General features: G+C 38.6%; 1 pseudogene; it reads left to right on the top strand.

Annotated features, from left to right (window-relative positions):
• The first annotated feature begins 1,004 nt into the window (after positions 1–1,004).
• LOC147617648 (chlorophyll a-b binding protein 2.2, chloroplastic-like) lies at positions 1,005–3,171 on the top strand (annotated as a pseudogene).
• The last annotated feature ends 6,346 nt before the right edge of the window (positions 3,172–9,517 follow it).

Below are 9,517 nucleotides of genomic sequence, written 5' to 3'. Positions count from 1 at the left end.
TAGTTAGATGCATGCAAGATGTTACAGATAATTTTTGACAAAGTTTTGAGTTTTCAATAGCTTGTAATGAAATAAGAAGACCTATTAGGAGTTGAACCCAGTCCATTAGCATAAGCCAATGTGCTCCGTACACCATAGGGCTTGAATGGACGTAGGTTGTTGAAGTAAAGAGCAACCAGTGTTGAGAATTGTGGTGCCATGAGCACATAACAAATGATAGGGAGTGAGTATGAGTAGCCAAGGAAGAGCAATACCTAGCAAGATGCCACATGGCAAGTGGAGGTTTATCCCACATGAGCAAACATGTAAGAGAGGTACCCTCCTCATATAAAAAGGGTCATTTCAATGGAAGGAATACAATGCACATTTCCACATCTCAAGTCTCTATATGCCTTCCAAGCTAATTAATCTTGGAGCCTAATTGTACTTGAGTCTAAGCACACTCTTTCACATTCTCAACATGTTTAGTTTAGTCTTTGATCCACCATGAAATTTAACATGGTATCAAAGCTTAGGTTAGTGTTTAGATTAATGGTGGGTCTAGGATTACGAGGTGATTAAGACCTTACTTAGTTTTAGAGCTTTGCATTAGGGTTATTTCTCTTGTGAAGTGATGCCCATAAGTGAAGTGTTACTTAACAAGATTGCATTAGTCTTCATTTAGGGTTTCCATTGTTTTCCTCTTGCATTAGTAGAGAGCATTTTTCTCTATTCAAGATTAGGTCTCTCCACCATGTGTTATTAGGGTTACACTATAGCTTTCTCATTAGGTTTGCACTAGATCTTGAGAGAGAAAGAACATGAGAGAGTACCACTAGCCTTCAAAAATGGGAACTCCCAAGGATACTGAGTTATCTAAGTGCTTCAATCCTGTTGTAAGTCAAAGGAGCTTGCTTTGATCACTTTGAACTACAAGATGCTTCAACCTCTAACGCTGCTCCCCTTGGCAACAACCCAGCCTCCCTCTATGGAGCTTATCCTTCAACCAGCTGACTATGGCATCCATGGCCACCGCTGCCCTGTCCTCCACCTCCCGGGCTAGCCAGCCCGTGCTCAAGCCCTAGAGCGAGCTCGCCTCCAAGGTCGGCAACCTCGGTGAGGCCCGCGTCTCCATGAGGAAGACGGTGTCCAAGACGCCGGACAGCCCCTGGTATGGTCCCGCGACCATTTGAAATACCTCGGCCCCTTCTCCGGTGAGGCCCCAAGGTACTTGAAGGGTGAATTCCCTAGCGACTACGGTTGGGACACTGCCGAACTCTCTGCTGACCCTGAGACCTTCGCCAAGAACCACGAGCTGGAGGTCATCCACTACCGGTGGGCTATGTTGGGTACTCTAGGGTGTGTGACCCCGGAGCTGCTATCCCAAAAGGGTGTGAAATTCGGAGAGGCACGTGTAGACAGCTTCAACACAGCTTCATCAGCACAGCAAAAAAGAAAATAGAAGGAAGACACCCCCATCACCAATCGTAGCCGATCGAGCAACAAGCACAAAAATCTTCTTATTTTTTGGTTTGTGGTCTACATTAAGGTTAAAAATCTTATCCTCTCACAAAATTGTGGTTCACAACCAAACTTCCTTAAGGGGCATTCACATGACAAAAAGCATTTATATTAATTCCATGAACTTCATCAACATGGATTGTTATCAAATGCATCTATTAGGCATATCATGCACCCCACAAAGCAAAGCATGGAATTCATCATCAACAAAATGTGTTATTTGAAAGGTTGGATTTCAAGAGGTAGGAGCATTGCTCCAAAACTATGTGAGAGAAATGGTTTTTTTTTAAGCGGCCTTTTATGAGCACGCAAGTAAATTTCTTTGGAAAGAAGGATTCCACACCAAAGAGAAAACCCAAGATCACAGTTTCATATTTAGCCAGCAGTCAACCTTATGAATGTAGATAAATTTAGGGCACAAGTTTCATGTCTTCGAGCAAAGATAACTAAATCATGAACATTGGCTGGTGAAAGAGGCAACATAAGGTGGTGAATGGTCAATAAACCCAGCAGTGGGTTGCAGCTTCCTATCCTTTTCTCCCCGCTCCCCCCACTCCCCTCCTCTATATTTCTCTCGTGTGCTCTTGGACCCCATCCTTTCTTGCTCTCACTCACCCTCTCTCATCCTCCATAACCACAATACTTTGACATGTTTCTCTCTTTGTTGGTCTTTTCCTTTGCTCTCTCCCCCTTCCTCTCCCACTCCCACTCCTCCGCCTCCCTCCTCTCTCTCTCTCCCCCTTTCCAACCTCCTCCATCTCTCTCTCCCCCCTCTTTCTCTATCCCTCTCTCTCTCTTTCCCCCTCCCCTCTCTACCCACCCCCTGCCCCCTCTCTCTCTGTCTCTCTTTATCTCTCTCTCTTCCTCCTCTCCTCTCCTCCCTCTCTTAGTCTCCCTCCACTCTCTCCGTCTCTCCCCCGCATCCTCTCTTTCTCCCTCTCTCCCCCCGCATCCTCTCTTTATCCCTCTCTCTCCCGCCTCTCTCTCTTTCTCTCTCTCCCCCCCCTCTCTCTCTCTCCCACCTCTCTCTCTCTCTCTCTCTCTCTCTCTCTCTCTCTCTCTCTCTCTCTCTCTCTCTCTCTCCCTCTCTCATTTCTCTCTCTTTCTCTTAGTCTCTTTCTCCCCCTTCTCTCTCTCTCTCCCTCTTTCCTCTCTCTAAGTGGGCATAAGGAGCATTTCTTCATTCTCATTTGTGATGATTCCATATGTTCTTAATTAACCCAGCAGTGATGTTCTAAATAAACCAACAGTCATAAGTCAAGAATCTCAAAAGAAAAAAAGAGTCAACTGCCTGTGTTGCCAATAATGATATCTCTAGGGGAGAAGCCTTTGGGAGATTGAGCTTTAAAAATCACTTTGTCTCTGCTCTTAGACCAAATCTTGATGTCAAGCCTCATACCAATAGGAATCACCCCAAGAGAGCAGAATGTGTAACATGGACTTACTTAGTCTTTTTATACCACCTGTGAGACTGATAGAAAAAAATTGGCATTAGACAAATAGTGTAAGTCAACCTCCCTAGCCATGATGCTAATATCATCATGATCTTGTACATTATTAGACTTGATAAATTTAAATAATTAAATCTGTAAATAATCTTAACAGTCTACAAGGAACAAGTCTGGCAATCAGATTTTTAGCAAAGAGAAGAGAGTTTCTGGAGGACCATAGCTCCCATAATATAGTGAATCTAAGGGTGGCAAGTATCAAGTTGTGGAGTGAAATGTTGACCCAAAATCCAGTGAGGCCAGCTGGGTTTGAACATAAAAGTTGAATGAATCTATCTTACTAGAGCATACCAAAGAGACCGAATTGTTGGGCACCATACATAAGGCACTTGGGACATTTCCCAAAGGCAAACCCTCTCTTCAACAATTTATTACCTAAGGGAAAGTCTTGTACACCACATCTCGTAGAAAAACTTTCATTTCAGGGGGATTTGAAGGGATCACAAACCTTTTTAGATGTACAGTCTCCAAATTTTGTTCATTGGAGACCAAAGAGGGGAAATAATAGAGGAAGTAAAGCAGGTGGGTAGAGGGTTGACGAAGCATTGTAGAAGATCCCCACTTCTAGTCATCCTACTAGGAAAGCTGGTTATATACAATGCTAACCATGAGTTCATTTATAGTAGATAGAACTTGAAACTTGGATCTTTCTCTAAGTAAAAATATTAGTATCAAAATTCACCACTATTCAACTAATTTGCATAGAAGAAAATAAAAACCAAAGCTTAGATAACCATATGGAACACTTAAAAAATACACATGAATGGTGCATAAAACTACTTTACCACACAAGACAAGCATTGTGGGTGCAATCTCCCCCCCAACATGAGTGGCCCCTTCTCAAATGGGTATTTTTTTAATAATATTCCAAAAGTAGGCCTTGAGCCCAAAAAATAGAGTACACATCCATATTTGAACTTTTACCATAGAATTAGCCTTAGTCCTTAAACCTTCTAAGGTTTACAAACTTTCGAATACCATAAACTAGCTTGTGCACATATGCATGTTACAAAAATAAATCAACTAGTGCTCGCACACATGTAAAATAAATTGACTTGTCCACACATGCACAAGTGCTCGCACACATGTAAAATAAATTGACATGTGCTCGCACACATGTAAAATAAATTGACTTGTCCACACATGCACATTACAATAATGTCCAAATAACATATGAGTTAAATACTCAAACGAAGTCACACAGCCACAAAATATTGTGAATAAAATAATTAGATCTATCCACATGCCATGGCTCAATCCACCATTGATGCGTCACCTAAATCGATACCCTCACATTGTGCGTCACCTAAATCGATACCCTCGCATTGTGCAACACCCAAGTTTGGTACCTTTGCACAACTCATCACCTAAACTCATAAACATAAACCACATCAATAATAATCAATTGACATTGCATCAATAAATCCCAAATGAGCTTATGAGAATTAGGCATCATAAAAATATAAATTTATCAAGTACCAAAATGTCAACACAAGAACACAGGGGAGTCCACCCACACATGGAAATTAAGGACCAAAATGTTAGCAAGCACACGTGGGAGTCCACCCACATGGAAATCCATCCATTAGTGATTCATAAAAATACACGAGCATCCCCACATGGAAATCCATCCATTAGTGATTCATAAAAATACACAAGCATCCCCATCAAATAATAAAAGAGCATAACATTTCCCTTGCTGGGAAAGCAACTATCCTCAGTTGTGAAAATCAATAAGTGGATGGCTTTATGATACATGTGGAGGATGAGATCATCACAACAAACAATTTCTAAAAATAAAACTAAACAAGTGAACACATGTGTTACGGGTCTAAGTGTCCCATTCCACTTCTAAATACAAGTTGTTGAAAGATAGAAGACATAGATATGTTACGGGTCTAAGTGTCCCATTCCACATATAAACACAAGTTGGTGAAAGATAAAAGACATAGATGTGTTTGGTGTAGCCATGTGGAATCAATCTAATGTCCCATACCTTAGATTTACTCCACACAACACTACCTTATGAACAAAAGTTTGAGATGGAGTAGTCGATTCCCCCTGAAACTTTCATTTTAATATAAATTTTCTTTATCCTCAAATCTAAACTAGAAATCTTATTCCAAAAGTGAATCAAGCTAAAATGGAAATTCTTGTCAACTTAAGATTTTTTTAAAAAAAGTAATTACATTATTGTGAATAACTTGATGAATTTTGGGGATTTATTCTTGATCTTAATCTTATATTTACCATTCTAAATTCAAAAATTAAAATCGTCAAGTAGGTTTATAATTCTTGAATTTGGGAATCTTAATGTATACTTATAAACATCAAAATTCAAGATTTAATCTTGATCTTAAACTTAAAGAAAGAAACTTGAAGAAGGTTGGACATCTTGTGCCTTAGTTGATAGAAATAACTTGATATACTGGTAATCAAACTTAACTTAAATTAAAATACTTGAGTGGATGGATTTGAGAGTCTAGTCTTTAGTAAAATCACTATATTTTTAAATAAATCTTGTTCTTAAGGGGTTTAAATTTGGTGCTTGAATATATCTTTGACTATGAGAACAATGAAAATTTTTGAAAAGTTTGTTTAATGGGGTTGGCACAATGGAAAAATTAGTACTAGAGGTGCCGTTCAATAGGGACCACGAATGGAAATTCAAATAGAATTTAAAGCCTAGAGTGAAAGGGACATGACATGACAAGAATTAAAACAAGTTTAATGGCTAAACTTAGTTAAGCTTAGTCTTACCCTCATCCACCCCCATAATCAGAGAAGCACAATGAAAGGAATATGAAATGACAAGAATTAGGATTATAAAAAGTAAACAAGTTTAATGGCTAAACTTAGTTAAGCTTAGTCTTACCCTCCTCCACTCCAATAATCAGAGAAGCACAATGAAAGGGACATGATATGACAAGAATTAGGATTATAAAAAGTAAACAAGTTTAATGAACTTAGTTAAGCTTAGTCTTACCCTTCTCCACCTCCATAATCAAGAGAAGCGCAATGAAAGGGACATGACATGACAAGAATTAGGATTATAAAAAGTAAACAAGTTTAATGGCTAAACTTAGTTAAGCTTAGTCTTACCCTCCTCCACCCCCATAATCAAGAGAAGCGCAATGAAAGGGACATGACATGACGAGAATTAGGATTATAAAAAGAAACAAGTTTAATGGCTAAACTTAGTTCAGCTTAGTCTAACCCTCCCCACCCCCATAGTCGACAGTAGCGGCGGCGGCCGGCGGGCAGCCTGAAGGAGATGGCCTTCTCACTTTCACGCACACAATGATGGTTTTTTTTAATAAATTCTTAACCTAATCTATACCCTAAATCAGGTGCAAGTATCAAATCTCACAAAGATGAAGTAAAATGAATCCATTATATAGAAGTGTTTCACAGATTTCATGAAGGGCTGATCTATTTTTATTTAAGTAAAATCTAATTAGATATGGCTAAGCCATGCAAAATTCTTTTACACAAAGGTCACAAGGTTATATGCCCAAAAGTCCCAAGAAAGCTTTTCCTTTTACCCAAAAAGCACACACAAGTCCTTGTATCCTTCATGGTTTAGTTTGGACAGGGTTGCAGGCATCACTAAATTGATATTTAAATCATCAAAAATAATTAAAGTAAATGTTTAGTTTGATTTTGCAAATAACTTCAAAAAAAATTTATGGTTTTTCCTCCTTGTACTTGGCCTATAGCTCTGATACCACTAAAACCAAGATCTTTCTCCAAGTACAAATATTAATATTAAAATTTGCCACTATTCAACTAATTTGCATAAAAGAAAATAAAAACCAAAGCTTAGATAACCATAGCCATAAAGTGAACGGAACACTTGAAAAATACACATGAATGGTTACCGCAATCTCCCCCTAACATGAGTGGCCCCTTCTTACATGGGTATTTTTTTAAGTATATTCCAAAAGTAGGCCTTGAGCCAAAAATAGTGTACACATCCATATTTGGACTTTTGCCATATAATAAGCCTTAGTCCTCAAACCTTCTTCTAAGGTTTTACAAACTTTCAAATACCATAAACTAGCTTGTGCACATATGCATGTTACAAAAATAAATCAACTAGTGCTCGCACACATGTCATAAAATAAATTAACTTGTGCACACATGCACATCACAATAATGTCCATGAATTAAATACTTACACGAAAGGGGGCCATCCCATAAATCATTCAAAGTAATCAAACCTTTTGTTGAGTCTCATGGCTCCTTTGATGTAAGAGAGGGAGAAAGGGGGAGAGAATAGGGGGGACCAACAAATATTATTGGTCAAGTAGTAGCAATGATTATGAGAATATGACACAATGGAAAGGAAAGAATAGCAAGAGAAAATGCAATAGACAATGCAATAGATAGACAATAGAGAATTTCAAAAAATTCTAATTATACCCAAACAAGAGATGGATACAATATGATGGCCTTCTCCACCCATGCGCTCTAGTGTAGAGCTTAGATGCCGATCTAGACAGACTCTGGATGGAGGAGTACTAAAGTGTAGAGGGTATGGATCCTCACAAGCGTAGGATTCCAATCTCATACAAAGCTACAACAAGGGTCTACTTTTATAGGTGAAAGGGAGAACTAGGGATCATGTAATGATATCATGGATGACATCATACAATGATGCCATGGGTGAAATTATGTGATGATATCATTTGATGATGTTATATGATGATGTCATTAGTGATATCATGCTTATATCATATGATGACATCATGCTTATATCAATGATATCATCATATCTCATACTAGAGTAGCTTCACACGCAACCCTCTTGTAGTACCCTAGCCATCTCCTCACCATCAATGGTCATAACTATGACCCCTTCTAGCATCTAAGCGAGGATTCCCACCAAAGACATCATGCACCAATGGCTTCTCATAATGGGGGGCTTACAAATGTACACCATACATCAATGTGAGATAAATACTAAGTGGCAGGCATTGAGTACACCATACACCAATGTTGGTGCAGCTGGTGGATAGCACATGGTGTGGTGCTGACAGTGTGTTAGGTATTAGCATGAATGGAATTATGACCACGTCCAATTGGTCATGTGTGGACAATACATTAGTGTTACTTTTGGTGTATTAACATAACACTCAGTGCATCTGTTCTCTTTATTGTGTGTGTGTGAGAGATATGGGCTATGGCTTCTCTCCTTCTTTATAATTTATGATATGGAATAGGGTTTACTTATATTGTGTGTGTGCTCCCTCCTTCTCGTATTTTTTATCATGGTATCAGAGCGTGGTGCTCAATATGAGAGTTAGTGAGTGAGTGTGAGAAGAGGGAAGAGAGAAGATGTGAAGAACTCCATTGAAGTTGTGAGCAAAAAAAAAGTTGTGGAGCACACCCCGATCATAGATCTGAAAGCTGAGGACCACGATAAGAGAAGCTAAACACCCTTAAGTGGATCGCAGGTGCCAAAGTCAATAAAGGTGAAGATTGAAGCTGCACAAAGCAAGTGCATTTTTTGGTTTTTTGGAGCTTTCATGGAAAGCTTGAAGAGGGATTTATTTGGCACATATATAGTCAAAGGCACATGTATTTGAATCTTGCAAATGTATTAGAAACTTGGGAACAAGCTACATACTAAATCTTGGAGAATTTGGATGCAAAAAAACTTGATTAAAATCAATTGAAATTGGGTATTTTTACGAGTTTTCTTATCTTCTTTAAAATAGAGGTATAAATGCCACTTGGAGAATCAAATGCACCTAGTATATACAAAATTAAACTGATTCCTTCATATCCTCATTACTAAGGGACTTGGAGCATCAAAACCAAATGTCCTCTCTCTAGGAGCCATATGAATAGGCAATGTTAATTTTTGCTAGTTTTTGGATAGTTCTATACATACTACACCTTGGTTAAGTGATTGGAACCTATACAAAGTGATTAAGCTTGTCATATACTTAGAAATTGAGGTGTTGAAGCTTGGATAATCTCATTACATGTTCATTTTGTGGATTTGAAGCTTGGGGAAGTCAAATAACTACTCATTTGCAGAATTCCAAAACTTTGTTTTGAGAATAGAGCACTACTAATCAAATCACTACTCACTCTACAAGCAAAATTACTATAATTCCTTTGGTACAAGGCTAGAGCAAAGTGTCAAGAAGCCATTGAATCCTTGAGGCTTGAATTTGGATGAGATTTGGAGTTAGAAGGATCATTTAAGTGACTATAGGTACCTAATATATACACAAGAAGCAGTCCAGAGAGCTACTAAAATTGATGGTGGTGCTCATTCATGGTGGAGTTTTTCATCAAACCCTTCTAGGCAAACTTGGAGACTTGCATTAGGAAGGGAATGAATGCCTGCAAGTTGTATTTGAATAATAATTGAAGGATTTGGAGCTAAATCATTCATGACTAGTCTTTTTTGGTTTTTTTGAACCAGGGATTTTCAACTCAAACTTTTTCAACTTTAATGATTTAGATGATGCTTATGTGTGACATTGAGCACA

The sequence above is a fragment of the Cibotium barometz genome, chromosome 36 (genome assembly GCF_041138505.1).
Source record: "Cibotium barometz isolate CiBa-2024 chromosome 36, ASM4113850v1, whole genome shotgun sequence".
NCBI lineage: Eukaryota > Viridiplantae > Streptophyta > Polypodiopsida > Cyatheales > Cibotiaceae > Cibotium > Cibotium barometz.
This window is presented reverse-complemented; position numbering and strand designations above follow the sequence as displayed.